General features: G+C 38.0%; 1 pseudogene; it reads left to right on the forward strand.

The window, feature by feature from the left end:
- The first annotated feature begins 4,999 nt into the window (after positions 1–4,999).
- On the forward strand, positions 5,000–5,207 carry LOC118999311 (uncharacterized; annotated as a pseudogene).
- Positions 5,208–11,944: the final 6,737 nt, after the last annotated feature.

The raw sequence follows: 11,944 nt of genomic DNA on the forward strand, positions 1-11,944 counted from the left end.
TTTTTTAAATTTATTTGTTTTTAGAGGGGAAGGGAAGGGAGAGAAACATCAATGTACGGTTGCCTCTCATGTGTCCCCTGCCAGGAACTGGCCTGCAACCCAGGTATGTGCCCTGACTGGGAATCAAACCATGATTCTTTGGTTCTTAGGCCCACACTCAATCCACTGAGCTACACCAGCCAGGGCTATGGACCCTTTTTTATTTTTTATTTATTTTTATTTTTTTAAATATATTTTATTGATTATACCATTACAGTTGTACTATTCCCCCCTTCATTCCCCTCCACCCGCAAACTCCCTCCCCCAACATTCTCCCCGCCTTAGTTTATAACCATGTGTCTCAAGTTCTTTAGGTTCTATATTTCCCCCACTATTCTCACCCTCCCCCCTATCTATTTTCTACCTACCATCTATGCTATTTTCTGTGCCTTCTCCCCACTTCTCCCCCTCCCACCCCCCTGTTTCTAACCCTCCATGTGTTCTTCATTTCTATGGTTCCACTCCTCATCTAGCTGTCCTCTTGGTTTGCTTTTGTTTTAGGTGTGGTTGTTAATAACTGTGAGTTTGCTGTCCTTTCACTCTTAATATTTTTCATCATCTCCTTCTTATATAAGTCCCTTTAGCATTTCATATAATAAGGGCTTGGTGCTGATGAACTCCTTGAACTTGACCTTATCTGAGAAGCACTTTATCTGTCCTTCCATTCTAAATGAAAGTTTTGCTGGATAAAGCAATCTTGGATGTAGGTCTTTGGATTTCATGACTTGGAATACTTCTTTCCAGCCCCTTCTTGCCTGGAAGGTCTCTTTTGAGAAATCCGCTGACAGTCTGATGGGTACTCCTTTGTAGGTGACCATCCCCTTATCCCTTGCTGCTTCTAGGATTCTCTCCTTCATTTTAATCTTGGCTAATGTAATTATGATGTGCCTTGGTGTGTTCCTTCTTGGGTCCAACTTCTTTGGCACTCTCTGAGCTTCCTGGATTTCCTGGAAGTCTATTTCCTTTGCCAGACTGGGGAAGTTCTCCTTTATTATTTGTTCAAATACGTTTTCCACTTGTGGCTGTTTCCTTCCCCCTTCTGGTACCCCTATAATCCGGATGTTGGAACGTTTAAAGATGTCCTGGAGGTTCCTAAGCCTCTCCTCATTTGTTTGAATTCTCATTTCTTCATTCCTTTCTGGTTGGATGTTTCGTTCTTCCTTCTGGTCCGTTCCATTGATTTGAGTCCCAGTTTCCTTTTGGTTTCCTGGACATCTCCCTTCATTTCAATTAGTTTAGCTTTCATATGTTCCTCCAATTTGTGACTGTACTCTACCAATTCTGTGAGCATCCTGATAAACAGTGTCTTGAATTGTGCTTCTGAGAGGCTGGCAATTTCTCGGTCACTTAGAGTTATTGGCTCTGGGACTTTGAGTTCTTCTTGAGCCATCCTTTGGGCTGTTCATGCCTATTAAGTAGCAGGATCAGAGCCCTAGGTTTTCACCAGAGCAGGGCAACTAAGTCGCTGGGTTGTGAGGTTGTATGTGGGGGCGGGGTCAAAGAGGGACAATGGCTTCCCTCCGGCGCCCGCCGCCGCGACCCCCACCAGCACTGCAGCCACCACCGTCACCAGGGCCACGCGCCCTGCTCCTCGGCACGCGAGTGTGCCACCACTGTCAGCCCTCCACCACTGGGTTTGCCCCCTGGGGCCTGTGTGGTCCGTCTCACTGTGCGCGAATGTGCGACCTTGGTCAGTCTGTTCCACACCCTGACTAGTTCTGGGCTGCCTGCACTCCTAGGTCTGCCCTGCCTGACCCAGCTCTGCTGCTGGCTCCACCTCTTACCGTCCTCATTGAACGGTTCGTAGCTGTCGGACTTCCGTATAATTCGGTTTTCTGGCCTCTGGGTGTGTGTTAGTTCTACGAAACTTTTGTTGTATCCAAACTTGGTTGTGGGAGAAGGCACAGTGTTTCCACCTATGCCTCCATCTTGGCGGAAGTCCTGGACCCTTTTTTAAAATAAGAAAAGGATCCCTGGCTGGTGTGACTCTTAGTTGCATGTTATCCTTAAAACTGAAAGGTCACTGGTTCAAGCCCCAATCAGGGCACATACCTGGGCTGCAGACCAGGTCCCCAGTTGGGGGCTTGGGAGAAGCAACCAATGGATGTTTCTCTCCCACATCGATGTTTCTCTTCCTCCCTCCCCCTCTCTCTAAAAATAAATAAACACATTTTTTAAAAGATAAGAAAAGGAAATAGAAAAATAATATGAGTTGCTGAATTTCATACAGCTACTAAGTATAAGACTTTAAACCCAGGGAGCCTGGCTTTTAAGCCCACCCTCTTAATCATAAATCAGTGTGGCTGAATTGTATGGTATAAATTATCTGAATTCTGTGGTAGCCCTTGAGGTTAGAAAGGAAGTGTTTTAATAAGGCCTCTCCCAGGTGATGCAGATACTTCAGAGACTACATGCAAAACAAATATATACACTTTACATAATATACTCAGAGAGGTCACTAAACAAGCACACAACAATAAACAGGAACAACAACAAATTCTGGGAGTAGAGAGAACCTAATTTTCAGAATTGCCACATTATATGCTTTAAAATACCAAGTTTGCCACAGAAAAATATCAAACATACAGAAAAAAATGTCATCTATATGTAGGAAAAAAGTGATGAATAGAAATGTTTTTGAGGAAGTTCTGATGTAGAGTTTACTAGACAATGAATTAAAATCAGGTATTTTAAATATATTTAAGAACTAAATGAAGCCATGTCTAAAGAACTAAAGGAAACTATGAGAAGGATGTCTCATGAAATATTGATAAAGGAGCATAAATTACATATAGAAAAAAGAATCAAATGGAAACTTGAGAGATGAAGAATATAATAACTGAGATAAAATGGTCACCAGAGGAGCTCATCAGCAAATGTAATTAGAGAGAAGAACCAAAGAACTTAAATCAATTGAAATTATCCAATTTGACTCATAGAAATAAAAAAATGAAGGAAAATTAACAGAGCTACAAAGAACACTTAAAACTCAACAATAAGTAAACAAAGAATCCAATTAAAAATGGATAAAAGGTCTGAATAGACACCTCACCAAAGAAAATATACAGATGCTAAAGAATCATCTGAAAAGATTTAGAGAATTGAGTCATTAGAAAATTACAAATTAAAACAACAATGAGATACCATTATATACCTATCAGAGTGGCCAAAATCCAGAATGCTGACAACACAAAATGTTGATGAGGATGTGAAGCAAACAGGAACATTCATTCATTGCTGGTGGGAATGTAAATGGTACAGCCATTTTGGAAAACAGTCTGGTTGTTTCTTACAAAACTAAATATTCTTTTACTATGTGATATAGCAATCACACTCCTTGCTATATACCCGAAGGAATTTAAAACTTATGTCCACACAAAATCCTGCATATAGGTGTTTATATAATCTTTATTTATCATTACCAAACCTTGGAAGCAACCAAGTATCATTCAGTAAATGAATAGTTAAATAACTGTGGTACATCCACACAATGGAGTATCATTCAGTGCTAAAAAATGAGCCATCAAGACATGAAAAGGCATTGAAAAACATTGATGCATAATACTAAGTGAAAGAAGCCAACCTGAAGAGGCTACATACTATATGATTTTGACTATTTGACATCCTAAAAAGAGGCAAAACTGTGGAGACAGTAAAAAAATCAGTGGTTGCCAGGGGTTAGGTGGGAGAGAGTGAGGAGTAAATTGACAAAGCATAGAGGTTTTTTTAGGGTAGTGAAAATATTCTGTATGATACTATAATGATGGATATATGTCAAAACCAATAGAACATATAAGAGTTGAATCTAACACAAATTATGGACTTTGGACAATAATGATATTTAATTTTAAGTTTATCAATTATAACAAATGTACAAGTCTGGCAACAATAAAATTTAGGGTAAATGAAACAGAGGACAGAAAAACAGTAGAGAAAAGTAATAAAGCTGAGGGTATTTTTTTAAAACATAAACAAAATTGACAGATCTTTAGTTATATTGACAAAGGAAAAAGATACTAGTATCACATTTCTAAAATCATGAATGAAAAAGGATACACTACTGACTTTACAAAATAAAAGTGAATTATAAGGAAATATTATGAATAGTTGGATGCCAGTGCACTAGATAACCTACTATGTGACCCAGAAATTTCACTCCCAGTTATATAGTATGAGAATATAAACAGAAATGTAAATAGCCCAAAGGTCAGTCTAACTGTTGAATGAATAGATAAAATGTGATATATACATATAATGAAACATTATTCAGCCATAAAAAGAATGAAGTACAGATACATTCTACACATGGATCTGCTTTGTAAATATTATGCTAAGTGAAAGCAACCAGACAGAAAAGGTCACAAATTGCATGTTTTTATTGATACGAACTCTCTAGAGGCAAATCCATAGAGAGAAAGGAGATTAGTGGTTTCAGGGAGCTAGAAGTAGGAAGCAATGGAAAGAGACTGCTAAAGGAATGGTGTTTCTTTTGGGGGATGATTTAAATGCTCTGGAATTAGTGATGATAATGGCACAAGAAATAATACCAGTAACAAAGTAATAGTGTATGGCTATTTCTCTGTTAATACACTATAAACCACAGAATTGTATACTTTGAAAGGGTGAACTTTATGGTATATAAATTAATTCTCAAAAAATTATACAGAAATATATAAAGCCAGGCTGCCTGATTTTAAATTTTGGCTATTGACATAACCATTTACCTTAGCTAGGTTATGATTTAGCAACCATGGATGGTTTTAGCAACCATTCAATAACTTGGTCCCAATTCTTTATTATACTAATAGTGTTATTAAATATTCATACTCTTTTCATTGCATTATGGTGAGTGGATTATACTTTTGAACCTCCTGACTTTGAGATTGGCCATATGACTTGCTTTATCCAATAGGATGCTAGAGGACCTAATGCCAGTAGAATGTTTAAAATATGCTTGGACATCGCTTCTCGGCCTTTTGGCTAAGATCAAGTGTAGTATCTGTTCTTATCAGTTTAAAATATGCTTGGACAGTTGAGTTTGCCCTCTTACAATTGTGCCATTGCATGAGAAGAACATGTCACTGATAGTTAATGGCTCTCCACCCTGGGTCCTAGAAAGAGACACATGGAGCAGGGCTGCCCCATTGACCTGCCAACTTGAAAGCAAGAAATAAATGTTTATTACTAAATGCCAATGAGATCTTGTGGTTGTTTGTTACACTGCTAAACACATGAACAAAAAACCCAAGGATTTTGGTAGCTTACAATCACAATGGTTTAATTCTCAGTCATGTTATGTGCACCCTCTGGGTCAGCTTCGTTCTTCTCCAACAGTCTTCATTATCAGAACCAATATGAGGGAACGGCTCCTCTCTCAAACACAGTTGGTCTCATGGGATAAAGGGAAAAGAAGAACATGGTTAACTCAAAGATGACTTCAACACTTTCATTCAGAATATTTTACCTCTGTTCATATGTCATAGGACAAAGCAAGTGACTTGGTGAAAGTAAATGTAAGTGGTGAGGTGCAAAGTCAACAAAAGTAACATGGCCAAGGTTAATGTAAATTAGAAGTAGAACCTAATATTTTAAACACAATTATAATCCTCAACAGTGACCTGGAGCATGTTATTTGATGTCTTTGTGCCTTGGTTCTCTCATATCTAAAATAGGAATAATAACAGAACCTACCTAACAGGGTTGTTATAAAGATTACAAGACTTATTTTGGTAGAACACTTAAAATAGTATCTGGCTAGAGAGCAAACAGTAAATGCTAGAAAAGTTTGTTAAATAGAATAAATAAAATACAGCCTATATAATTTCTTGTTGCTGTAGTAAAAAAAATCACATTCAGCTCTCTGTCATTACATGTCTAGAAAGAAATATAATTTATTTATAATAATTAAAAATCAAGGCATTTTATTTTTTAAATCTTTAATTTCAAAATTAAGCCTGAAAGAGCTATATCACTGTTTAAACTCCTTTAAAAATCTTCCTATTGTGGGCTTGCAGTCAGATTACTTCTTTCTGGAAAGAGGAGAACAGTTTCTGTGTGGTAGGAATAGGACAGCAGGTGGTGGTAGCATAAAACAGAAGAGCTTCATGGATGTAAAAGGATGGCAGCCAAAAGGTTCATAAAGCTGTTCACAGCTGTGATGGAAAGAGTATCGCAGGAACCCAGGTGTATAAGCTGCTGTCTGAGTTGCCACTACTCTCAGAATAAAAGGATTTCTATTTACTTCATGCTTTTTCCTTTTTCCTTCTATACTCCAAGTGCCAGTTGTATATTTTGATTGAAATACTCTGCTCACTCAGCAGGTCGATTAATCTCCTCCAGGAAGACTGAACACACACTTGGGATTTGTTAAAATCAGTGAATTTTTTCCCCTCAGTCACTGTTCTTCCTGAGGTAAAAAAGGCAATAAGTGATCTACACCTGAAAATAAAGCAGGAAAAAAAATGTAACTGAAGACAAATGCAGCCTTTTCAGCACCTCTTCCAATTTCTACTAAAATAACAACTAGTTGTGTGAAAATTGGGAAAGGAAGGGCCTGAATATTTTGACTTCTAGACCCTCCCCAGCAGAAAAGGGAACTTGATAGATGCCTATGATACTGCATTTCTCATTAAGTACTTTATACATCCTCTCTAAGGTCTTTAAGGTGCCTTCCAGTCCTGGAGATACTTTACTGGATATAAATATAATGTAAAGCTTCATTGTGAGGGGGTAGGAGTATCTGAACTCTTCTGTCTCTAATCCTTTATTCTCTACAATCTTAAATTAGAATGAGGTGATACATTTCTACCTTAGAGTGAATTGACTCATTTTCCAGCTTAGCCAGAAAGACATTCTATTTCCAAATGTCTGTAGACCAGATTCATATGCCATACACTTTACCGACCTCTCCAGGCCTGGGAGTTATAGTAAGGCTACAGTAACTACCATACTTGACATTCATTGAGCACTTTTACCATATGCCAAGCACATGCACTATTTCATTTCATATTCCCAATGAGTTAGGATTTCTCTATTTCAAAAATAAAGAAATTAAACCTCCAAAGCTAGTGTAATTTTTCAAAGTTAGGATATAGTAGTGATTGTGTAGCATACAGTAAAGATTGTATAGCATACAGTAGAGATTCTGAAATTAGATAGCCATGGCTTGAATTCTGATTTTGCTACTTACTACATGTTTTAACTTATTTAATTTATTTGCCCTTCCTGTCTCTCAGTTTTCTCAACTTTGAAACAAGATGATATCGATAGTAGTTATCTCTTAAGATTCTTGTGAGGATTAAATGAGTTAATTTAAAAAGTTAATTGTGTTTCACTGCCTGGCTTATTCCACTTAGCACAAATACTATATGAGCTCACCTATAAGTGGAACCTAATTAATAAAACAAACAAGCAAGCAAAATATAACCAGTGATATTGAAATAAAGAACAAACTGACAGTAACCAGGAGGGAGGGGGAGAATGGGGGGAAGAAGAGGAAGCATTACTGAAGCATTATTCACAATAGCCAAGATATAGAAACAACCTAAGTGCCCATCAATGGATGAATGGATAAAGATGTGATATATACCAGAATATTATTCAGCCATGAGAAAGAAGGACATCTTGCCATTTGTGACAACATAGATGGAATTTGAGGGCATTATGTTAAGTGAAATAAGTCAGACAGACAAAGATAAATACTGGGTGATATCATTTATATGTGGATTCTAAAATGCCCAAACTCATAGAAACTGAGATGAGAATGGTGATTACCAGGGGCTGTAGTGATTGACGAAGGATTAGAAGAGTTAGTCAAATGGAACAAGCTTTCAGTTATAAGTTCTGGAGATCTAATGTACAACATGATTATTATAATTAATTATTATATACTTGAAAATTGCTAAGGGACTTGATCTTAAATATTTTTATCACAAAAAATGGTAATTGTGTGCTATGATGCAAGTGTTGCTTAATGCTAAGGTGGTAATCATTTTGCAATATATAAACATATCAAGTCAACATGTTGTACACATTACACTTACATAATGTTATATGTCAATTGCATCTGAACAAGCCTAAAAATATAAAAAATAAAATTTACATGGAGCTGTTGCTTTATGGTTATGGTTTCTCCCTGGGGTTATCACCACTTTTGGAAATTGATAGTGGTGATGGTTGTACAACATGTGGATACAATCAAAGCCCCTGAGCTGTATAGTTAAATTTGGTTAAAATGGACAAATTTATGTTACATACATATATATTTAACCAAATTTAAAACATTTAAATACATAAATAATAGGGAGGTGTTAGCATGGTGACTATAGTTAATAATACTGTACTGCATATTTGAAAATTGCGGACAATAAATCTTAAAGTTCTCATCACAGAAAATAAATTCTGTAATTATGTATGGTGAAGGATGTCAATTAGATTTACTACGGTGATCATTTTACAATATATACAAGCATTAAGTCATTATGTTGTACATCTAAAACTAACAAAATAATGTCAATTATACTTCAGTAAAAGTTTGAAAAGGTATATATGGTATAATCATGCCATAGAATACCCTACAACAATGAAAAAGAATAAATAGCAGCTGTACTTATCAATATGGATAAATTTCACAAGCATATTATTGAGACACAGCAACTTACAAAGAAACATGCATAATTTCATTCATATAAAATTTAAACATAAGCAAGCATAAACCATGTTATTTAGGAACTCATCTACAGGTTCAAAAATATAAATAAAAGCAAGCTAATTATTACTACAGCAATCAGGAGAATGGTTAATTCTTGAAAGTGGCCAGGAATGGATTGAAGTATTTTTGGTGTGAGAGCAATATTCTGTTTCTTGATGAGGATGGTGATTGGATTTATATTTATTGTTTCAATGCAAGCTACCAGAAGCATTGGAAATGCAGAACATCAGGCTTTACCCTAGACTTGCATTTTAACAGGTCCCTAGGTGATCCCTGTGCATATTAAAATTTAAGAAGCATTGCCCTGTGAAGTTTACATATTTTATGCACTTTTTCTGAAGGTGCGATATACCTCAGAATTTTAAAGGTATTTTATTTATTTTTAAAAAGATTTTGTTTATTTATTTTTAGACAGGAGAAGGGAGGGAGAAAGAAAGGAAGAGAAACATCAATGTGTGGTTTCCTGTTATGCGCTCCCCCGCCCCACTTGGGACCTGGCCTGCAACCCAGGCATGGGCCCTAGACTGGGAATTGAACTGGTGACTCTGTGGTTCACAGGCTGGCACTCAATCCACTGGGAAACATCAGCCAGGGTTTTTTTTTTAATTTTTAAATTGTTTTTTTAAATATACTTTTTATTTAATTCTTGTTCACGTACAGGTTTCTGTCTTATATTCCCAACCCTGCCCGCCCCCCACCCCATGCTCCCCGCCTCCCTCCCCTTTCCACCCCCCACCGTTAGTTATTGTCCATGTGTCCTTTATACTTGTTCATGTGAGTCCATTCCCTTTTCCCCTATAATTCTCTCCCCTCTCCCCTCTGGACCCTGCAGCCTGTTCCATATATGAGTCTCACTGGTCGTATTTTGCTTGCATGGTTGGTTTGTTTAGAATCCTGTTAATAGTGAGATCATATGATATTTGTCTTTCACCGCCTGGCTTATTTCGCTCAGCATAATGCTTTCCAGTTCCATCCATGATGTTGCAAAGGGTAGTAGTTCCTTCTTCCTTTCTGCAGCATAGAATTCCATTGTGTAAATGTACCATAGTTTTGTGATCCAGTCATTAACCGATGGGCATCTAGGTTGCTTCCAATTTTTAAATTGTTGACACTATTATAGATGTCCCCCATTCCTCCTCACTTTACGCCCTCCATCCAGACCCTGCCCCCACCTCTACCATATTTTTGTCTGTGTCCATGGGCTATGCATATATGCATACTTGTATGTGTTCTTCGGCTAATCTCTTCCAGTTCTTCCCACCCCCTCCCCTCAGAGATCAACCCATCTGTTCAATGTGTCCATGCTTTGTCCATGCTCCTGTTTCTATTTTGTTCACCAGTTTATTGTATTCATTAGATTCCACACATGAGTGAGATCATATGATACTTGTCTTTCTCTGACTGGCTTATTTTGTTTAGCACAATAATCTCTAGGTCCATTCATGCTGTTGCAAAAGGTAAGCATCGTTTCTTTTTTATTATTGCATAGTATTCCATTGTGTAAATGTACAATACCTCTTTTATTTACTCAACTATTGATAGGCACCTGGGCTGTTTCCAGATCTTGACTATTGTAAATAACACTGCTATGAACATAGGGGTACATATATTCTTTCAAATTAGTGTTTTGGAATTCTTAAGATATATTCCCAGAAGTGGAGTCACTGGGTCAAACAGCAGTTCCATTTTTAGTTTTTTGAGGAAACTCTATAGTGTTTTCCACAGTGGCTGCATCAGACTGCATTCACACCAGCAATACACCTGGGTTCCTGTTTTGCTACATCCTCTCCAGCACTTGTTCAGGGAATTGTTTATACATTGATAGGAGGACAGAGGCAGGGTTACCAGAGTTTAGGTTCTCAGTTTCCTGGCAGCATCTGGAGCCTTCCATGGAACATGGCCATTGCTGGAGAAACTAAAAAACGTGGTGTATTTTTTTCACTTTCCATTAGGTTATCAATGGAGCAATTGTCTATCACTGTTAACATGAGTCATGCATACACAATAATTATAGTGCTAATAATGAGCATCTACATGTCAGATACATGCACATATCATTTCACTGACTCTTAAAGCAACCTCAATGTAAGCTCTATAATTGTCTTTCTTTTACAAATAAGGAATGTGAAATACAAAGTAGTCAAGTAGTAAATCTAGGATTCAAGAAGCTTCTGTTAATCTTCAAAGGCTGTATTCCAAAACCCAGCACTAAGATTAGTGACTCACTTGGCTGCTGCAGCAAGAAGGAGAGCTGTGGGCAGGAGGGTTCAAGAAGGGCTCAAGGAGGGCTGGTCAAGGAGGGCTCAGGCCTCCTTGAGCTCTAGTGGTGGTTTCCACGTGCCCCCTTCAGGCAGGCCTTCCAGAACATTCGTATGGTTTCCCTTATCCCCTGTAGGCTGTGTCTACAGCTCTCATATGTCTGCAAGGCATGTGGGGGCGGGTGTAGGGATATAGGTGGCCTGGCCTGCCTGCGAGCCTTGCCTACTGTGTGTACAGCCTGGGTTGAAAACACACACCCCAGAAAAGGAAATAGAAGTCTTGGAATTTCTCCTGTGTCGGTGTCACCCGAAATTCGGAGCCCTTCACTGCCCGCGCCTACCCTGGGGCTAGCGAGTCGCTCCCTGTTTGAAATGGGATTTTTTCAAAATCCCATTTCAGAATGTAACTGGGGCTACGCTCGTAAGGGACAGCAGGAGCGCAGCATGAAAGGCGAGGGCCTTGAGCATCTGGGGCTCTTCCCTCCTCAGAGCTCTACCTCGGCCCTCCCATATCCTGGGCGTGGCACACTGAATATGGGCTCCGGGTTACCAGTGCTGGGTAGTGTTACTCCTTAATTGACAAGAGATTTTGTGCTTTAGCTTCCTCCCATCCTTAATAACAAAAGACCAAAGAGCTGCAATTTTCTGATATTCCCCATCTCATTTTTTTCCTACATAAACTATTTTAATGTGAATCACAAATAACGAAAGGTATGAGGCATTTAAAGATGCTGTGAAAATTACCTCGAGTTTCTACTTAGTGCCATTGGTTAGCTGATAATCCATAGCATTGTTTTCTAAATGCAAAAATTATTTGTGGTGAAATGGTAATTAGAAGACATTGTTCTTGGGGAAAGCTGTAAGTGAAAAATGCTGTTGAAAACCAATAGCATAGGTGGTAACCTACTACAGGAAGCAATATTGTTTTTCTAGTAAT

The sequence above is a fragment of the Sturnira hondurensis genome, unplaced genomic scaffold (assembly GCF_014824575.4).
Source record: "Sturnira hondurensis isolate 20B ecotype Veracruz unplaced genomic scaffold, ASM1482457v3 Scaffold0014759, whole genome shotgun sequence".
Lineage (NCBI taxonomy): Eukaryota > Metazoa > Chordata > Mammalia > Chiroptera > Phyllostomidae > Sturnira > Sturnira hondurensis.